Here is a 21,278-nt window from a genome sequence, read left to right as displayed (position 1 = left end):
GCTCCACAACATACCTCTGTACTTCAGGTGGATTCAACTCAGCTGCAGACATACTGATAGAATGTCCTTCTGTTGCTGTAGAATGTAGGGCAGCTGAAGAAGTGACAGGAATAGCCATGTTGTGGGCTTGTTGATCTGGAATGGCAGCCGGTTTGTGCTCAGATGCGGCCGCACATTCCTGCTTGAGCCCTTCTGGTTTTCCTGGGCGCAGTTCTGAAACAGCTCCATTTATTTGGGTCATTAGTTCTTGAAGAACTTCAGCAAAATCCCGACCGGACAATTTTGCTACTTGTTTTAAGTCAGCTAAATAAGTCTTAGTCTTTGTGCACCCAACAGTAGCCGCATAGATTTTAGACAAGCTTTTTATATGATATTCATTATCTAAGGGCTTAAACGTATACGGCAGAATCGGACCCAATAAATCAAAAGCAGACCCCGTTTTAAACTCAACGACGAGCATATTATTAAACTCAGAACCGGGTGAGTTTATTGGCACGGAGCGTTCAATAGCACCATACTGGAGAAGAAAATCTTCAACCTCCTCAACCTCATATGCAGGGACGCCACTGACCAACACCGCGTTTGGTATTTTAACACCTAATGACTCCAACAAATCCATGTTCATAGTAATATGATGAAATGGTGAGACTGAATGTACACAACAATATTATACTTGACACAACCTCCTGGCTGGCTCGCCACTAATTTTCTCTTATGTAGCAAGTACATAAGCTAAGATAAATTAAGTTGGTTATGCTAATTCAGAAGATGTCAGATTCGGCTCTGGGAGGTGAGTGAAGTATAATAAACATACAACCACAGGTATTGTGATTACGGTTGTTATTTACAGTGAAAATAAAGTGCAATTACCAAATACCAATATTTACAAAATCTGCAGACAGGAAAAAGATAAAACATAATTCAAGCTTATAAAATATCAGCAGCACAGTAGTGCAGCACCCTCCTCCAACCCCCGGCAGACAATGTCCATAAAGTTGCTATTTCATGATTGATATAAGTCCAACGCGTATGACAGTCTGTAACAGTTCGAAATTGGAAGTATGATACTCAGAACTGAGATTCCAAGGCTAAGATCTCGGAAGTGAGACTTGGGGACTGAAAACCAGGGGGGAGAGTATAGGCCGCAGCAGCCTCCTACCAGACCGCAGGAAGTTGTAGCTGGGGTTCTGGCTCGTCGGCCTGGCTCGCCATCCAAAGTAGTGGTATCGCTGTAGTCTCTCCAGGGCACCACTAGCCTGCACTATAATCACAGGACCACTATTAGCAAAATTCATCTAAATTTCCCAAGCTAGCTTTAGTTCCAGTGTACACAATAAGGTTCATGAGAAAATACCAATATACAACAAATACATATCCAACCATTGTAATAAATTAAAATAAATGACAATCTCTAATAACAAGACTACAGCCCCGTAGGGTGAGAGTAGTAGTAATGTAGTAGGCCTCAGCCTTAGCTATCCCATCAGCTAGTAGCACTGGCATGCTGATCCGGGTTACAAATACAAACAGACATTCAGACTCAACTCACCATTCACTACGTGCGATGTCACATACGAGCCCCCACGCATCTACCCGCGGCGGTATCAAAGTACTGTTGAACGCAAATCCACAATTAATTCAAAGACAAGCCAAGATAGTAAACAGCGAAGAGCGCTCGCCCACGTACCTGTTGCTTCCATCCGCTAACGCCTCTCCCCCGCATCTTTTCGAGGCGACAACCCGGAAGGCATATATTGGTGCCTCGCGAATGTGATTGGTCACAACAGGCACGTGCAGACTCGCGGCGTGGCGTGCGTCATGACGCATCGCGATGCCTTCACGGACACGCTCCGGTTGGAATTTAAGATTTCGGTTTAGTTATAGATTCAGTTCCCCTTTTGTTTTATGTGGGTTACACTTATACGAAGAAACATTAAGTTAAACTGTGTAACTACAACAGTAAAACTACCCAAGAGAGGAGAAGAAGGAGCTGAAGCTGCTTTGATTACATTACGAACTTTGATTATATGATTTATAGTGAAATAAAAAATATTTCCATTCATCCATCCATCCATCTGTCCATACTCTACCGCATGCCCTCCCTGCCCAAACCTCAGCCGAGAACATTTCTGAAACCTGAGAGCACTGTGTCAGTTTTCTGGACTTGCTGAAGCCTGTGCTCCAGCTCCACTCACAGTTTGTCTGGTTTTAAACAAAACTTTTATTCTTCTGGACTTTTTCAGTTCATGTGATCTGGATTTTCTGTGACTGAGACGTGTCTTGATGAGTTCAGTGCTGTATCTGAACTTTTACCAGTGGATTGTTGCTATTTTAACTTACCATGGACGTCAGGCAGAGGTGGAGGCACAGTGACTGTTTACAAAAAGGATTACAAATGTAAGCAGTGTTTTCTACAGCCTTCGTTCTCCAGCTTTGAACTTACCTCGTTTGAGGTGAGTCGCACAAACCCGGTTTTCAGCACTGTCATCTATCACCCCCCGAAATACAATAAGAACTTCATAAATGACTTTTGTGATTTCTTAACTGGGATTATGCCCAACTATGATCGTGTTCTTATTGTTGGAGATTTTAATATACATGTATGTTGTCCTGATAAGCCACTGGTAAAGGACTTTTAAAGCATTATTGACTCTTTTAGCCTGGTACAGTCTGTACCTGGCCCTACACATGAGCACGGACACACACTGGACCTTGTCCTGTCGTATGGTCTGCCTCTCACTAACTTGGAGATTTGTGACTGTGCACTCTCAGATCATATGTCCGTGTTATTCAACGTTGGTTTTCCACATACTGCAGCTAAATCTGGCGCTGCTGCTCGGTGCTGTCAGGTTATTAACCTCTCCACTGCCGCGCAGTTTTCTGCTGCTTTTAATCAGCTCTGTGCAAGGGCGTAGATTTGGCATGGACGGAAGGGACATGTCCCCACCAATATCCAGCGATTATTGAATTGTCCCCACCAATAATTTGATCCCTTTGAGTAAAGAAAAACAAAACCGATAGAAAGAAAAAAAAAACAATCTGTCAACGTCTCGTTCGCCTAGCGGTGCACAAAGAGTTAAATTACGTTCTCTACTGGAGTCCTGCCTCATGTGACAAATATGGCCAATGTGATTGGCTGTGCCTTTCAGGGAGCTCTGTTTAGTTTTAGCAGCGGCAAGCCTGCGCTGCAAGGACCTGCAAGGAGGAGAGGAGGATGGCAGCAAAAAGGAAGAACCTGGATATAAGAAAGTATTTTCTTATATCCGGCCCACTTAGACCGTGAAGGCCGGTGTTGTGCCAAAAAGTGATTGTCTGCCAAAAACTGATTTCTGGCATTTGCCAAAAACTGATTGCTTGTATTTAAACTGCTATAAATAACTTGTTGATCTACAATATGTGAAACATATGTCAAATATATCTCTCATGAATTATATCAAGTCATCTTGACCAACAAACAACATTCCTGTAACAAGGTAGAAGGCGCAATCACTTTTGGCAGTGACTTTTATGTAACCTTTATTTATGCAGTTAAAAAAATTCTTGTTTACTTTAAAAATGTCTCTTTTAACAGTAATCTGGCCAAGAGGACAGCTGAAATTGCAACAAATGCAAAAATAGTTCTGTAAACATATTTTAAGTGGACAAAAGGAAGCTGATTGATTATAATTAAGTACAATAACACAGCTACAAAGATAATTGAGAAACAGGTAATTTTTTTTAAATTTTGTACGTAACCCCTTTGCATTACCTGTTCACCGAAGTGTATTTAGCAACACATAACGATGTTACACATGAAGAACAAACGGAAACATTGGAAATCAGTTTTTGGCAGGCAATCACTTTTTGGCACAACACCGGGTCCTCAGGTGGACACAGCCTCTGAATTTGGACACCCCTGGCCTGTTTCCGGCCAGAAAATAATATTGGTGACATCGGTTTATCCAATAAATAAACACTGTAAGATTCAATTTTATATATATATATATATATATATATATATATATATATATATATATGTATATATATATATATATATATATATATATATATATATATATATATATATATATATATATATATATATATATATATATATATATATATATATATATATATATATATATATATACACATATACAGTGGCTTGCAAAAGTATTCGTCCCTCTTGAAGTTTTCCACATTTTGTCACATTACAGCCACAAACATGAATCAATTTTATTGGACTTCACGTGAAAGACCAATACAAAGTGGTGTACACGTGAGAAGTGGGCGAAAATCATACATGACTCCAAACATTTTTACAAATAAATAACTGAAAAGTGGGGTGTGCATAATTATTCAGCCCCCTGAGTCAATACTTTGTAGAACCACCTTTTGCTGCAATTACAGCTGCCAGTCTTTTAGGGAATGTCTCTACCAGCTTTGCACATCTACAGACTGAAATCCTTGCCCATTCTTCTTTGCAAAACAGCTCCACAACTGCCCTGTGACGGCCTCAGAGGTTGTCTAAGAGAATATTGGGAGCAACAACACCATGAAGTCCAAAGAACACACCAGACAGGTCAGGGATAAAGTTATTGAGAAATTTAAAGCAGGCTTAGGCTACAAAAAGATTTCCCAAGCCTTGAACATCCCACGGAGCACTGTTCAGAATAGAATAGAATAGAATAGAATAATCCTTTAATTGTCCCACAAGGGGAAATTTGGTTGTAACAGCAGCCAAAAAGACACATATACAAACAAACAGGACACAGAACAGAAACATACACAATTTTTCTTAAATATTTACATTAAGGACAATGGTTACTATATACAGAGTACTGTACAGTTATTAAATTAAATATAAATAACCACAGATAAGAGGCAAACCAGGTTGTAGTGCGAATCGATTGATTAACTTATTGCAGTTACAGCGCAGATGTAAACATCTATGATTGTTGGGAGCAGTTCTGATTGTACAGTCTGACAGCTGCAGGGAGGAAGGACCTGCGGAAACGCTCCTTCATGCATCGAGGATGCAGCAGTCTGTCACTGAAGGAGCTCTGCAGTTCAGCAACATTTACATGCATGGGGTGGGAGACTCCGTCTGTCTCCCACCACCTGCACTGGGTCCAGGGTGCATCCCAGAACAAAGCTGGCCTTCCTGATGAGTTTATCCAACCTCTTCCTCTCAGCTGCCGATAAACCGCTGCTCCAACATACCACACTGTAAAAAATGACAGACGCCACCACAGAGTCATAGAAGGTCTTTAAAAGCGCTCCCTGTACTCCAAATGACCTCAGCCGCCTCAGCAGGTAGAGTCTGCTCTGACTCTTCCTGTAAAGAGCATCATTGTGGCTCCAGTACAGTTTATTATTCAGGTGAACACCCAGGTACCTATAAGAGTCCACTATCTCAATGTCCACTCCCTGGATGTTCACCGGTGTCAGTGTGGTGGGTCTGCGTCTCCAGAAGTCCACCACCAACTCCTTGGTTTTCCCGGCGTTGATCAGCAGGTGGTTCTGCTGACACCAGTCTACAAAGTCCAGAGTCCACTGTCTGTACTCTGAGTCGTCCTCACCTGTGATGAGGCCGACTATGGCAGAGTCGTCAGAGAACTTCTGTAGGTGGCAGCGTGGGGAGTTGATGGAGAAGTCTGCAGTGTAGAGGGTGAAGAGGAACGGTGCCAGCACAGTTCCCTGTGGGGCCCCCGTACTGCAGACCAGCGTGTCAGAGACACAGCCCTGTGACCTCACATACTGTGGGCATTCTGTGAGGTGGCCGCAGAACACTGCCGCTACCTCCCTCCTCAGCGCGGCAACAACACACAAACAACAAAAAAAGGCGCTCTCTCACCGGAAACACAGTCGCCGAGAGAGCGCGTCACTCATCATCATAACAACATGACAACAAACACATAATTGTAATAACAGAACAAACCCCGAACAGCCCTGGCCCGCTACATAGCCCCCACCTAAGGGGTCAGTCGTCCCCGACAACCCCATTACCCAGTGCGCAGGGAGCCACCAGCCACCCGCACAGTGCAGAGATGGTCGGAGGAGAGCGAGGAGGCTCTTAAGGATTGTTTTGAGTCCACTGTGTGGGAGGTGATCTGTGACGACCACGGAGAGGACATTGACAGCCTTACTACATGCATTACTGACTATATTAATTTCTGTGTGGCTAACACCGTACCTACCAGGACTGTACAGTGTTTCTCCAACAACAAACCTTGGATTACTCCAGAAATTAAAGCTGTCCTCAAGCAGAAGAGGAGGGCCTTCAAATCCAAAGACAAAGAGGAGTTGAAAAGGGTGCAGAGAGAGTTGAGGGACTGATAAGGAATGGGAAGGATAGCTACAGGCAAAGATGGAGAACCAGCTTCAGCAAAACAACGTTGGTGAAGTCTGGAGAGGCCTCAGAACCATCTCAGGCCACAAACATCAGAACTATCTGCCTGGGAGGGATGTGAGGTGGGCAAATGAACTGAATCATTTCTTCAACAGATTTGATTCAGCCATGAGGCAGTCTCCAACATCGGCTGCAGACTCACCCACCCCCACTGCTGCTGTTCCACCTCAGACACTTCACACCACCTCTACTCACCCTGCTCACTCCTCCCAACCCCCAACAACAGCATCCAATACACACTCAACACAAGGCTCCAGCCTGTCTCTCTCAACCACCCAGGTTAGGAGGGAACTGAGGAGGATTAAAGCCAAGAAGGCAGCGGGTCCAGATGGCATCAGCTCGAGGGTCGTCAGGTCCTGCGCGGACCAACTGTGTGGGGTGATGGAGCACCTCTTCAACCTGAGCCTGAGGCTGGGAAGAGTCCCACAGCACTGGAAAACCTGTGTTGTTCCAGTGCCAAAGACTTCACGCCCCAAGGACCTCAACAGCTACAGGCCGGTGGCTCTGACATCCCACCTGATGAAGACCCTGGAGCGCTTGGTCCTGGCTCAGCTTCGGCGCCTTGTGAGCTCATCACTGGACCCACTTCAGTTTGCCTACCAGCCTGGCATTGGAGCGGATGATGCCGTCATTCACCTCCTACATCGTTCCCTCGCTCACCTGGAGACCGCTGGGAGTACTGTGAGAATCATGTTCTTTGATTTCTCCAGTGCCTTCAACACTATTCTTCCCTCGGTTCTGAAGGACAAGCTGGAGAACTCTGGAGTGGACCATCATCTCACTACCTGGATTTTGGACTACCTCACCGACCGACCACAGTATGTGAGGACTCAGGGCTGTGTGTCGGACAGGGTCGCCTGCAGCACGGGGCCCCACAGGGAAGCGGTTCTGGCTCCGTTCCTCTTCACCATCTACACTGCAGACTTCTCCCACAACTCCACCCAGTGCTTCCTGCAGAAGTTCTCTGATGACTCTGCAATAGTCGGCCTCATCACTGATGGGGACGACAAGGAGTACAGAGGACTGACTCAGGACTTTGTGGATTGGTGTCAGCTGAACTACCTCCAGATCAATGCCAGTAAAACCAAGGAGCTGGTGGTAGACTTCCGCAGGCACAAACATCCTCGAATGCAACCACTGAACATCCAAGGTATGGACATTGAGGCTGTGGACAGCTACAGGTACCTTGGTGTTCATCTGAACAGCAAACTGGACTGGACTCATAACTCAGACGCCCTCTACAGGAAAGGGCAGAGCAGACTGTACCTGCTGCGGAGACTCAGGTTGTTTGGAGGAGAGGGCCCACTCCTGAAGACCTTCTATGACTCTGTGGTGGCCTCAGCCATCTTTTACGGTGTGGTCTGCTGGGGCGGCAGCATCTCTGCTGGGGACAGGAAGAGACTGAACAGGCTGATCCAAAGGGCCAGCTCTGTTCTAGGATGCCCTCTGGACCCAGTGGAGGTGGTGAGTGACAGGAGAATGGTGGCTAAGCTGTCATCCCTGTTGGACAACATCTCCCACCCCATGCATGAGACTGTGACAGCACTGAGCAGCTCCTTCAGTGGGAGACTGCGGCACCCACGGTGTGGGACGGAGAGACTTCGCAGGTCTTTCCTCCCCACTGCTGTCAGACTCCACAACAAAGACTTTAACTGATCAAACACACACATCCACACGTGTGCAATAACACTAAGTGCAATAATCTTCCTGGCATCGTTGTATTTTTTACTCAGTTGTATATAGCATTTGTATTCTATTTTTATCTTATTGTATATTTTATTCTATTTTATTCTACTGTATATAGTATTTTATTTTATTCTATTCTGTACAGTTGTGTACTGTATTTATTCTTATTTTATTTTATTCTAATTTTTGCTTCATAACTTTTGCACTGTCCACTTCCTGCTGTGACAAAACAAATTTCCCACATGTGGGACTAATAAAGGTTATCTTATCTTATCTTAACACAAAGTCCTGCAAATGTCCATGTGTCTTCCTTCGGCGCGCAGGCCGATCTCGACCAGCAGGGGAAGAGTCACTTGGATGAGAACCTGGGGTGCCACCAGCATCCCCTGCCCCAGCGGCTGCTGGAGCGGGCGGGCGGTACGGTGAGAGCCTCTCCTGGTGCAACACCGCCACGCGCCCTGGGCCCGGCATGCGGATCCGGTACACCACTTCTGTTAGCCGCCCCACGACTTCCGCCGGCCCTTGCCAGTGACCGCACAGCCTGGGGGACACCCCTCTCTTGCGAACCGGGCAGTACACCCAAACCTTGTCGCCAGGCACGAAAGCTCCCCTTCGGCACTTGGTGTCCCACACTCTTTTCTGTCGTACTCCGGCACTGACCTGGGCCTGGCGCCACTCCCTCAGCCTCCTGTAGCAGTCCCTGGCCACCAACACGCGCCGGTTCTCTGCCTCGGGGACGGGGAAAGGCCCTAGGACGTCTCCTCCCACTCTCTCCATCGGGGCCCCCACCCGATGCTGCTGTAGGGGGGCAGTGAAGCGTTGAGTGGGGCCCTTCCGTGTCGTACAGGTGTCACAGCAGTGCACATGAAGTTCCACTTCCCGTCGACAACCAGGCCAGTAGAACTGTCCCCTGAGACGGCGGAGAGTTTTGGCATTCCCATAGTGGCCGGCCCCCACCGAGCCGTGGATGAGCTCGAGCACCTGCGACCGCAGCGTCCGGGGCACCAACAGCTGCAGGAGATCTCTGCCCTGCCCGGGGGCCCGCCATCTCCTGTCCAGCCTGGGCGTCGTGCTGCCTCCAGCCAGGCCCCCACCTGAACCAACGTCGCATCAGCCTCCTGCTCCTGCTTCAGCTGCTGCATGGTCAACGAGAACCATCCCCCTCCGCCGGCTGTGGCCCGAGCAGTAGCCACGCCCCGTGCCTCCTGGGCCCGCTCTCCCTGCCGTTTCGAGAGGGGCAGCTGGCGTGGGCGCAGACAGATGGGTTGAGCAGAGCCGGTGTCGGTGGTGTGCTGAACCAGCCGAGTCTGCCTGCAGTCTCCGGTTCCCTGCTTTTGACCGCACTGGAGGGCCAGAGTCTCTGTACCAAGAGTGATAGCCAGCTTCGCGGTGTCAACACAGGCCCCCCAGCGGGTCAGCAGATCAAGGCCGATGATGCACTGTTCTTGGATGTCAGCAAGCCAGAAGTCATGCACCAGCTCCAGATCCTTCACTCGGATCCACAACGGTTTCTTCCCTCGCATGTCAGTTCTCTCCCCCGTCACTGTCATCAGCTGGGTGTCGGTGGGTGACCAACCCATCACTAGTCGTGGCGCACGTGGCCACGTGGCGCAGTCGCGCGCCACGTGGCCAGGCTCATCGCACCGGTAGCAGCGGTCGGTCGGTCGACGGGGACGCCTCCAGGGCACCGAGGGCTGCAGCTGGCATACCTCTGGGGCCTCCCCCTCCCTGTCGTAGTCTGCGGCTCTGATTTGAGGGTAGTTTAGGGGGGGCACCTGGTGGTGAGGTGAGCACCACCTCGGCCCTTTCAGCCTCAAGGAGCGCCTCACGGAGAGTTTGAGGCATAACCAGGCGGACGTGTTGGCGTAGTCGCTCTGGAAAAAGTCCTCGCAGGAAAGCATGCAGGCTAAGCTCCTCACGGGCTGCTGCTGGGAACTCTGGGTAGCCACGACGAGCATACAGCAACACATCCGCTGCAAAGGTGCCCAGGCTCTCCTCGCCCACGGCTCCGGTTGGTCAGCTGCTCCCTGCTCTGATCAGGGGAGTGCCGCTGCCCAAATCGCCTCTCGAGTGCTATGGTGAGGGCCTGGAGCTCATGCTGCTCTGACGGGACTAGGTCATGGAGTACCTGCAGTGCATCTCCTTCCAATGCTAGCGCTAGGTGTGTAGCAGCCTCTTCGTTGCTCCAGCCATTATGCCTTGCGGCTAGCCGTACTTGTGAGAGGTAGGGCTCTAGCGGGGTTAGCCCGTTGTATTTCGGTACCTTAGCTGGCGTTGCAGGCGTCACTGCTCGCTGTCGAGGGCTCGGTGTGTCGGTCGACAGAGGCAGCCCATGAAGCATTGCCCTAGCGTCTGTCGCGACGGGCCGCCGCCGCGGTACGCTCACGCCGTCGGGACCCGTCGGGGGACTTACATGGCCGCTCGCTTCCTCTCTCTTCAATCGCCAGCTTCCCAAGCAGCGAATACTCTCCTCGACGGCTTGCTCCAGCCTCTGAGTGTCTCTCTCCATTCCGGCGAGGGTGAGCTATCCCACTTCTGACACCAATGTGGCGAGCTCAGACAAGGAGGAGACAGAGGTTTCTTTGGGAGCACCCGTTTATTTGCAACCGGCCCAGAACACTGCCGCTACCTCCCGCCTCAGCGCGGCAACAACACACAAACAACAAAAAAGGGCGCTCTCTCACCGGAAACACAGTCGCCGAGAGAGCGCGTCACTCGTCACCATAACAACATGACAACAAACACATAATTGTAATAACAGAACAAACCCCGAACAGCCCTGGCCCGCTACAATATATATATATATATATGTATATAAACATATCCCCCCCCCAACAGCCCTTTTGAATGTCTCCCTAATTCTGAGGTCTCACGGTTGGCAAGTATGTGCTAGGCTTTAGCGCACATCATTCTAAAATTGTATGTAACCATGAATAACGTGTTGCCATGTCCACCAGGAGAGACTGGACAGTATAGATGTAAAACAAATATGCCAGGAGTTTATCTCAGCTAACGAGAGGAGCAGGCATGTGTTTGGCTCCTTCGCATAGTGAACTTTGAGTTGTTGTGTGGGGCACCAGTAGAGTTGGATGTCTCGAGACCGGTCTTGGTCTCGAGACCACTTTTACGTGGTCTTGGTCTCGTCTTGGTCTCGACGGACTTTTGTCTTGGTCTCGGTCTTGGTCTCGACGGACTTTTGTCTTGGTCTTGTCTTGGTCTCGACGGACTTTTGTCTTGGTCTCGGTCTTGGTCTCGCTGTTCCGGTCTTCCGTTCTCAAATCGACATAGTGTTCGGGAGATTTGGAGTCAACCATCAACGGAGCGGGGGGCTGGCTTACTGGGCTTAAGCCCGGGTCATTTTTTTCAGAAGCATGGGGTTTTTGGAGTGTAATTTGTTAGTTAGATGCCTGGCTGACAACTGTATAAAACAAAACAACACACAAGCGCAGAGTGCACCGTCAGTAAATTCCCCTAATTTTGGTACGATCCGAGCTCAGGCACTAGGCGACTGAGCACAGCACGCATGTGAGCGAGGGGGGAGAAGCTGCTGCCTGCGAGTTTGCTGCAGACAGAGGACAGCTTAAGTTTGACCAGGTACCAAAGCAAATCATTCGTACTGAACTAATAATGTAAATATGATGGTGTATCACAAAAGATTGATATCAAACTGATCAGTTGGTTATGTTATTTACTCTTCGAGTGAATCAACAAATGGATAAATAAAAAGCCGAACAACAATGCTGATTTTTAGAGAGTCTTAGCTTACATTTCATATTTTCAGTTGTTACCCTCCACGGCTAAACAAACTCTCTAAATCGGTTTCAATTGTATACTGATGAACACAACAATGGACATAAGGAGCTTCTTTCAAAGAAAAAACTCAGGTAGATGTTATTTTATATATTATGCTTTGTATGTTGTTCAGTATATCTATGCAAAACAAGAGGAATTTCAATACACAGCAGTATATTCACAGATGAAACCAGATATTTACATACACTTTAGGTAGAAAACATAAAAACTATTTTTTACTGTTAAACATCAATTTAGAGTAAACTTTTGTTTTAGATAAATAAATGTTGAAATATCTTTTGAATTAGTTAAATGTCAGAATAAAAAGAGGGAGCTGTCTATTTTAATCACTTTCATCAAATGTAGGAGTACATATACACTAAGTTTAGTATTAATTAATAAGAAAACTCCAGACGATTCCATTCTGAGTTGAAGAAGCTTCTGATAGGTTAGTAGAGTCCATATGAGTAAATTGGTGGCACAGCTGTGGATGCATATAAGGCAAAACACAGAGCCTGTTTCTTTGAAATGGGAAAATCAAGAGATGTCAACCAAAACACCAGGAAAAGAATTGTGGAGCTCCATAAGTGTGGCTCAATTTTGAATACAATTTGGTGCCATTTGCAATTAAGAAATACATATAGTTTCTCTCTTTACTCTTAAAGTTAACAAATATGTTTTTTATATTTATCAATCTAAAAAAATAAACATTTAGTCTGATTTGATGTTACAATTAAATAAGTGTTTGTGTTTTTATCTGAAGAGTATGTAAATATCTGGTTTCAACTGTATATTTGATGATGTTGGTGTTTGGCTTGATTGTCAGCACAAAGAGGGAGAGAGAGGAACAGAGCGGGAGAGAGACGAGAATGAGGACAGAACAGAGATGGAACAAGAGCAGGTGAGACACACATGTTAGTCAAATGGTTGTTTGCCAAAACTCATCAGAACATGTATCTAGTACCTTGTGTATGTTTTTAGATACCTATTCTGCCCTCACTAGGGTGTGAAGCTGGTTTCTAGCTTGGCAGATAGCTAACAGGTCCACAATAAACATCCAGGAGTCAGCGGATACGTTTTAGATGTTTACTGTTGAAGCACTGTAAAACTGGTACAGAAACAAAAATAAAATATTACATTTCTGTTGTAATTGCATTTTCTTTACAACATCAAACATTAAGCCATGCACTACAATGTATATAACACATAAACACAAGCTTATCCAAACCCTTTCACTGGTTATTAGGCCCACGGATTTAGCGATTAGCTTAATGCTAACATTACATGGGAAATCCCATAGACGGGCTAACGTGTTAGCATCGCGGCCGTTTTTCCTCACAAAAGAAAGTTTCTCACACAAAACTCTAAACTGCTACACAAAACTATCGCGGGAAAGCTTACACAACAGATAGCAACTACTTACAGGCATGTGCTCTCTCCAGTGTTGGGAAGGTTACTTTTAAAATGTATTCCACTACAGAATACTGAATACATGCCCCAAAATGTATTCTGTAACGTATTCCGTTACGTTACTCAATGAGAGTAACGTATTCTGAATACTTTGGAATACTTAATATATTATCATGCTGTTTACAACTACGTGAATGTCCTATTGCTGTGATTTATTACTGTTACTGAAGGTCCGCGGCTCCGAAACGTAGTAAAGGGACCTCTGGCTAATACGGTGGGTTCCGTGTCGGGCTGGTAGCCGAAAAAATAGCTTTACTTTGTTGTCTGGGTCAACTTTGCTTATGGAGACAGAGAGAGGCGTTGAAAGGCTGCTCCAACGGAACTTATTTTTTCCGGAGGAAAACACGAACACAGTGTACAGTTGAGTCTTAATAGCTTACTTACAGCTGGGCTCGTCAGGCACTCTTCTTGGCTGCAGTGGTTATTATTATATTTACATGCCTCCAGCTCCCGTTTTTGCTCCGTAACAGCTCGGACTTCCTTTCTCTCCCTCCCTCGCTCACAGACACATAACGGGTATGGCAGTCCATTCTCGCTGCAGCACGGACTACACTGCCTATGAAGCTACATTCTTTAGAGCTATGCCTGTAGCATTCTGCCTTTAGCTTAGCACAACAACAACAACAAAAAAGGCGCTCTCACCCAGGAAACACGCAGAGAGAGAGCGTCACCCTGTAACCATGGCAACCGTAACGCTGCCGCCTGGAACAACAGAACGTAGCTGTCAAACAAACCCAAACAGTCCTGACCCGCGACAATATGAAACAGGGAAGTACCGCCGTGTAATCCATTTATTTCAACAAAGTAACTGTATTCTGAATACCACCTTTTTAAACGGTAACTGTAACGGAATACAGTTACTCATATTTTGTATTCTGAATACGTAACGGCGGTACATGTATTCCGTTACTCCCCAACACTGGCTCTCTCAGGCTCAGCAAGAAAAAGTGAACAAAAAGTGGAACAGACAACAGTTTGGATAAAGGACTGTTTTTCACTGGTGAGGTACTACGGCAAGTCTGCTGGTACAAAAAACACACACCCAAATTATCATGCCTGCCTTAAAGGAGCAGTACAATACCATTTGTTACTTTTCAAATTCTATATTTATTAAGTTATGCAGGCTTGTTTGCACAACAAGGCTAAATAATTATATAAACTTTTCAGAATCTAAATAGTGGACTTTGGTAGAATTAAAAAATACGTGTAGTGCAGGTCTATGATGATTTTCAGTGCTACTATCATCTAGTTCTGATTCTGGTTCTGTCTTGGTTACTGTTGTAGTCCTGTTTTAATTCCGGATCAGTTCTGGGTCTGGTTGAATTGGGGTTTAGTCCCTGTGTCTTGATACAGGCCCGACTTTGTTCTGCCTTGCTGCTTAATTAAAAAACTAGTTTAAGGTGTCCTGCATATGTATATAGAAGTAATATATATATATATATGAAGTCATTCTTTTTTGAACAAAACTCAAAACAGAGCCTAATAATCTTTCAGTCATTTCTACCCTCACTTAATTTCCTTTCGCTGCTCAGCTCTCACACAGTGGCTCAGTTATGCTCCAATCCCTCCATATTGTGGCCAATCACATGTGAGGATATAGGATAATATCATTATGTGAAAAACAGAGAGGGTGAGAGACGCGACAGTCAAGTGGAGCATGCGTCTGTCCTCTCAGTAAGTGAGTGAGACAGTAGACAGCGGTGAGGAGGGCTGTGCGAAAGCAAAAACACATAAATATGCCTGACACCCGTAAACGAAGCAGCATCTGGCTGCAGTTTAAAGACTTTTTTTGTCTCGGTCTTGGTTTTGGTCTTGGTCTCGTCTCGACTCGGTCTCGGTCTTGGTCTCGTCTCAACTTGGTCTTGGTCTTGGTCTTGTCTTGGTCTCGGATTAGGCGGTCTTGACTACAAGTCTAGGCACCAGGAGTCCATGTCTGTTGGTGTAACAGTAGTTCGTGTTTAGAATAAAAACTCCCATGTCACTGATTTGATAGGGGCAATAGTGTGCCTAAAGTGTTGTATAACTTTGCTGGGGGGTCACATATAAAACTCAGTGATTTTTGAGATAAGGGACAAAACATGTCCGCCAGATAAAACCCAATTTTTGGGGTTAAAAATATGAATACAAGTGTTAACCCAACTGACTAAAAGACAAACCAAGGCAATGTTTATACAACAAAAGTATGATTTTGCATTTTTTATACATACATATTTATTTTAAAGGGTACAATACGTTACCAGTACCTTAAAAGTCCATTGTCCAGAAGCAGGTGTGATAATATTAAAATACAGAAAAAAATTAAAAGTAATGTAAAATTAAACATCATGGGTCTTGTCACTAAGTATTCAAGTCAATACCTTATATAATATCAAAATATGATATTGAAAAAATATTTTTACACTTTTTTTAAGTGATTAAAATCATGTCCAGAGTTTTTGTCAATACCATCAGATTTCTTTAAAAGTAGGAAAAAATCAGGAATTATTGTGGGTAGCTTACACTCTGAGGACCCCTTTACCACTTCCTAGGGGAAACACATGCCCTCAGGTCACTGCTGTGATAATTTTTTTAATTTTTTTAATTTTCATTTATGGAATACCTTTCTGATAAAACTCTGTGTCACAACCATAGTGCGTCAACACCAAAGTCGATGTAATGCAAGATTTAATTTTTTTTCTTTCTTTTTTTTTTGTAAAAAGAGCTTCATTTAAGTAGATTGTAGAGGCCATAAGCTGATGAAAAACAAGATGGCTTCTGTCAGAAAAACATATGTTATGAGAGAAAGTAGGGTATTTTATCAGCACCATCAGGATTTTTGTCTGACGGTGTTGACCCTTTTTCTAATGGTGTTGACAGATGCCACAAAAGTGTGCTATTCATCATATTACTTCCTGTGTATTTTATTGATATTTCTGCTTTACAGATGTGTCGAAGATTATCAAATTTGCCTTATCTTGAATCTCATTGTAATTTTTATGGACAGGATTTCTAGGCGCAGCCAAGTGGCGGAGGGCTTTCACTTCGGTGGCCTCAGAATCTCATCTCTGCTTTTTGCGGATGATGTGGTTCTGTTGGCTTCATCGGGTGAGGGCCTCCAGCTCGCACTGGAACGGTTCGCAGCCGAGTGTGAAGCAGCGGGAATGAGGATCAGCACCTCCAAATCTGAGGCCATGGTTCTCAGCCGGAAAAGGGTGGAGTGCCCACTCCGGGTCGGGGATGAGTTCCTGCCCCAAGTGGAGGAGTTTAAGTATCTCGGGGTCTTGTTCGCGAGTGATGGGAGAAGGGAGCCGGAGATCGACAGACGGATTGGTGCTGCGGCTGCAGTGATGCGGACGCTGCACCGGTCCGTCGTGGTGAAGAGGGAGCTAAGTGTAAAAGCGAAGCTCTCAGTTTACCGGTCGATCTACGTCCCGACCCTCACCTATGGCCACGAGCTGTGGGTAGTGACCGAAAGAACGAGATCGCGGATACAAGCGGCAGAAATGAGCTTCCTCCGAAGGGTGGCTGGCCCTCCCTTAGAGATAGGGTGAGAAGTTCGGCCATCCGGGAGGGGCTCAGAGTAGAGCCGCTGCTCCTCCACATCGAAAGGAGCCAGTTGAGGTGGTTCGGGCATCTGACAAGGATGCCCCTGGGCGCCTCCTGGGTGAGGTGTTCGGGCATGTCCCACGGGAGGAGGCCCAGGGGCAGACCCAGGACACGCTGGAGAGATTATATCTCTCGGCTGGCCTGGGAACGCCTTGGTGTTCCCCCGGATGAGCTGGAGGAGGTGGCTGGGGAGAGGGAGGTCTGGGCTTCTCTGCTTAGGCTGCTGCCCCCGCGACCCGATCTCGGATAAAGCGGATGAGGATGGATGGATGGATGGATGAATCTCATTGTTTATGTATACATTATTAATCCCATAGGAAAAAGCTTAGTCCTCTGCATTTAACCCATTCACTAAGTGATGCAGTGGGCAGCTACAAATCCAGGATAGCCGCTGTTTGTTGGATTTGAACACCCAACCTTCCGATCATGTGGCATCTACTGAGCCATCTCTGCCCCGAGAGCTGGTCTTTAAGTGATGATGTATGAATCCTGCTTCCAGGCCCAAACTACTCTGTGTTTATTAAGCCTGCTGTGCTGTTAAAATGTTTCAATGCTTTTTTTATCTTGTTCTGTTTAATCTGAACAAGCCCCTAAAAACAGTCAGTGATCCCTGTTGGCCTAACCATCAGAAATCCTTGCATTAACTTTTATCAAGTGGAAAAAAGTTAGTGTTCATCCTCCAGCTTCACTGTGTTTATGTTTTGCTAACATAGCTGTGTCACTAGCGATCACGTAGCACATCATTATATACCAGTTAGTCCATCTTCAGTAACCCTACAAAAGTCACTGCTGTTTAGTTTTCTGTCTTCATTTATGTTAGAATGTAGGTGGAAACCAGCGAGCTAACTTCTAACTCAGCCACACTGATCATTTTATTAAAGATGAAAGAATTTAGACAGTTTGTAACTCTCAGTGATGCCGCAGAGTTCCTTTGACTTAGGGATCTGCAGCGGAGTTTGGACCTAGAAACAGCTAATGACATCAGACTTAAAGACCGGATAGCATTTCTATTGCTTAATACATAATTGTGTTGTGAATATTCATCCTTAATCTGTATACATGCATATGGTTCAGAAAAATTGTAGTAATTACAAAATGGTACATTTCAGGCTAGAATGGCAAAGGGGAACCTGTCAGTAGAGGAATGAAAGAGAAGGAACAGGGAGGATCAAAAAAGGAGAAAAAAATAACAGCCAGCCTAAGTTGAAGAAAGAGTTTCTCATAAAGGAAAGGGAAAGATCTAGAAAGAGAGTGAAAGAGGGAAAAATAAAGAACATTGGTGATCTGAAAGAAAGAGAAAAAAGGCAGAAGAGAAGGTTTGCTAATGTGCAAAAACAGAATTGTTATGATGTGTCTTGTGTTATTACATAAGTTGTTAAGGTGTAATGGTCATCTTGAAAGAAATAAAAACTTGTTTTCTACTAGTGTGTCACCACCGTCAGATTTGTGTCACCACCTTGTCAACTCCATAATATGGAGTTTTTGTTTATCTTTCTCTTTTGAAGAGCCATTTCTTTCCTCCCTCATGATCTTCCAATAAAAATACGTAATTTTCTCAATAAATGTGTAATTTGCATGCTGCTAAATATAATTGTTTCTTATAGAGATTAAATACAAGCTTCTGAAAATATGTATGACTGTAACTCTAATAAAAGCCAAACAATCTTACTTTTAAACATGGTATAATTCATTTGAAAACATATGTGCATAAACAGTAGAACAGAGAAGCTGCTAATAGTCAAAATAGCTGAAACAACTCAATTTAAAATATATATTTTTGCATTTCTTTGTGTCTGACGGTGTTGACAAAAACCTTGCACTTCTCCAGCAAAAACATAAATTATTAAAAAATGTTACACCTGGGAGATTGTACCAAAACATGGTGAGACAGCCAAAACTTTGTGTAACAATTATATGTAAATATGTTAAAATATATTTTAGAAAATTAAAATCAGTTTTGTCCTTAATATCAGGAATCACTGAACTATGAATTGTGATTTTAAATGGTTTAAAAGCATGTAGAATAGGATATGTAGGCAAGTATATTTCTCCTCTTTTTATTAAGTAGCAAAGACAAAAAAACAAAACAAAAAAAACAGGGCAGGGTTCAGTGGTTGAATCATCCATCCCCACCAATGCCAAAACCAAATCTGCGCCCTTGGCTCGGTGGCCCTTCTGACTTTGTTTCCTCTGACACAGAGGAGCTTAATTCCTGGTTTTATTCTTGCTGTCAAAAAATCATGGACTCTGTGGCTCCTTTAAAACCCAGGCAGCCCAAGACTAAACCTGAGCCTTGGTTTAATGAGAGCAGTCGTGCTGTTAAGAGGGAATGTCGTCAAGCAGAACGGAGATGGAAAGAGGATAAACTGCATGTATCATTTCAAATTCTAAAAGACTGCTGGCATCGCTACCAGAACACTGTTAAAGAGGCAAAAAGGAAATATTTTTCAAATATTATTTCTTCCAACAGTCATAACCCACGTGTGTTATTTTATGCCATTAACTCTGTTCTTAATGTCTGTTTGGAAGTTTCTCCTGATATTTGCAATAATTTTCTGAACTTTTTTATTGAAAAGGTTGTCACCAACAGGGCTCTTATCACATTCCTGAGTCTGACCCCTCTGCCTCTGTCCCTTGCACTGCTGTTTTTACTCAGTTTGAACTTGTGACGCTCTCCACTTTAGAGGATGTGGTTCGCCATATTAAGCCCGCAGGTTGCCCTCGGGATCCTTTCCCTCCACAAAGACATTTTTCCTAGTATAGGGCAGTGTGTCCTTGACATTATTAACAGCAGCCTGTTTTCTGGTGTGGTTCCTGCAAATTTCAAACATGCAGTAGTGCAGCCACTGCTTAAGAAACCTGGCCTTGATCACACAGTATTAGCAAATTATAGGCCTATTTCCAAGCTGCCTTTAAAAATTTGTTTTTTGTCAACTGAAGTATTTTCTAGATGAAAACAGTATCCATCCTTAGAAGGCATGGGATCTCTTTTCATTGTTACGCTGATGACTGCCAAATTTATTTGCCACTAAAGCAGAAGGATGCCCTCTTCATAAAACCTCTCTTGGCATTTCTAGATAACAGTAAAACCTGGTTGGCCTTAAATGTATTATTATTATTTTAAATAATAATATTTTAAACCTGTTATTACTGACAGCCAAATTAGATCAGTGAAGTCCATTTTTTATCATGTAAGGTGACTGGCAGCAGTGAAATCTTTTCTTTCTGGGCAGCACACTGATCCATGCTTTTATTTTATCCTGTCTTTACGACTGTAACTCCCTTTATGTGAGGGTCAGGCAGTTGTTGCTTTCACGTCTGCAGCTGGTTCAAAATGCCGCTGCATAAAATGCATCATCACATAGTCACCAGTTAACAATATACACCTGAGGCACCTGAGGCTACCTGAGTCTATCCTGTTGATTAGCACACACGTATGATCTTTCTTTCATGTTTTCTGACTCGATGACTTTAGGATTTTAAGTTGTTTAAGTTAAAACTTCAAAATAACTGCCTGTGGGCATTTCCAAATGGACTTTAGTTCAACTAATGTGTTTCTCAAAACGTTCAACTGTTTAATTTCTTTCTCAGAATTTTATTGTGTTTGTCCTTCAAACGCTCCTCAGTAACAGAACATATGGCAGTGTACTTTTCTGGTCCCAGTGTGCTCATGTGGTATGTCATCACGTAGTCTACTAACACAACTCAACTTCAGGAAGTATCCAATCCGATTATATGAATAACACCTACATTGCAGACTGCATGATTATTCGATTGACTGGTTATTCTTCATGTAACTGTTGCTTTTTTGTGTCTGTTTTGAACCATCATGTTATATAATAATGTTAATAAAGGTACTCACGCATATAAAATATTCTAATATACTAATAATAAGCATTTGTATTTTTCTACATTTACATGTATTTTTAAAAAAATGTTTGTAAACATGAGTCTAACTCACAATAAACACATGCATATGAAAACACATGCTTTGGATTTTATCTGAACTGCCTGCCCCGCTCTGTGGGCTCCAAGCCTCGGCTGACTGCTGAACGTGTCAGAGTGGGAAACACATGGAGTGCAGCTGCTCAGGTTTGTTTAAACTAAGGTTCAAACTAAAGCTTAGTAGATTTATTCTGGACTTCCTGTTATGGCAGCTGCCATGTACTATAATAAGTATTCTGTGAGTATTGGACAGTCAGCTTATTCAGAGAAAGTGCAGCAAGTGTTAAATGTGAAAGTTCATGATGGCACGATTAGAAAAAGACTGAACAAGTTTGGTATCTTCTCTCTTAAAGAACACGACTTAGGTTTGCAAAGCTGCACCTGACAAATCACAAGACTTCTGGTACAA

The 21,278-nt window shown here is 44.5% G+C and overlaps 1 long non-coding RNA gene across 1 annotated transcript; it reads right to left on the bottom strand.

Annotated features, from left to right (window-relative positions):
* Positions 1-727: 727 nt before the first annotated feature.
* LOC120441312 lies at positions 728-1,722 on the bottom strand. Its single transcript, XR_005613977.1, has 3 exons — positions 1,688-1,722; positions 1,550-1,612; positions 728-1,261 (listed from the first exon to the last, which is right to left on the bottom strand). It is a non-coding gene; the product is annotated as an uncharacterized LOC120441312 (long non-coding RNA).
* Between the last annotated feature and the right edge of the window lie 19,556 nt (positions 1,723-21,278).

The sequence above is a fragment of the Oreochromis aureus genome, linkage group 7 (genome assembly GCF_013358895.1).
Source record: "Oreochromis aureus strain Israel breed Guangdong linkage group 7, ZZ_aureus, whole genome shotgun sequence".
NCBI classification, from domain to species: domain Eukaryota; kingdom Metazoa; phylum Chordata; class Actinopteri; order Cichliformes; family Cichlidae; genus Oreochromis; species Oreochromis aureus.
This window is presented reverse-complemented; position numbering and strand designations above follow the sequence as displayed.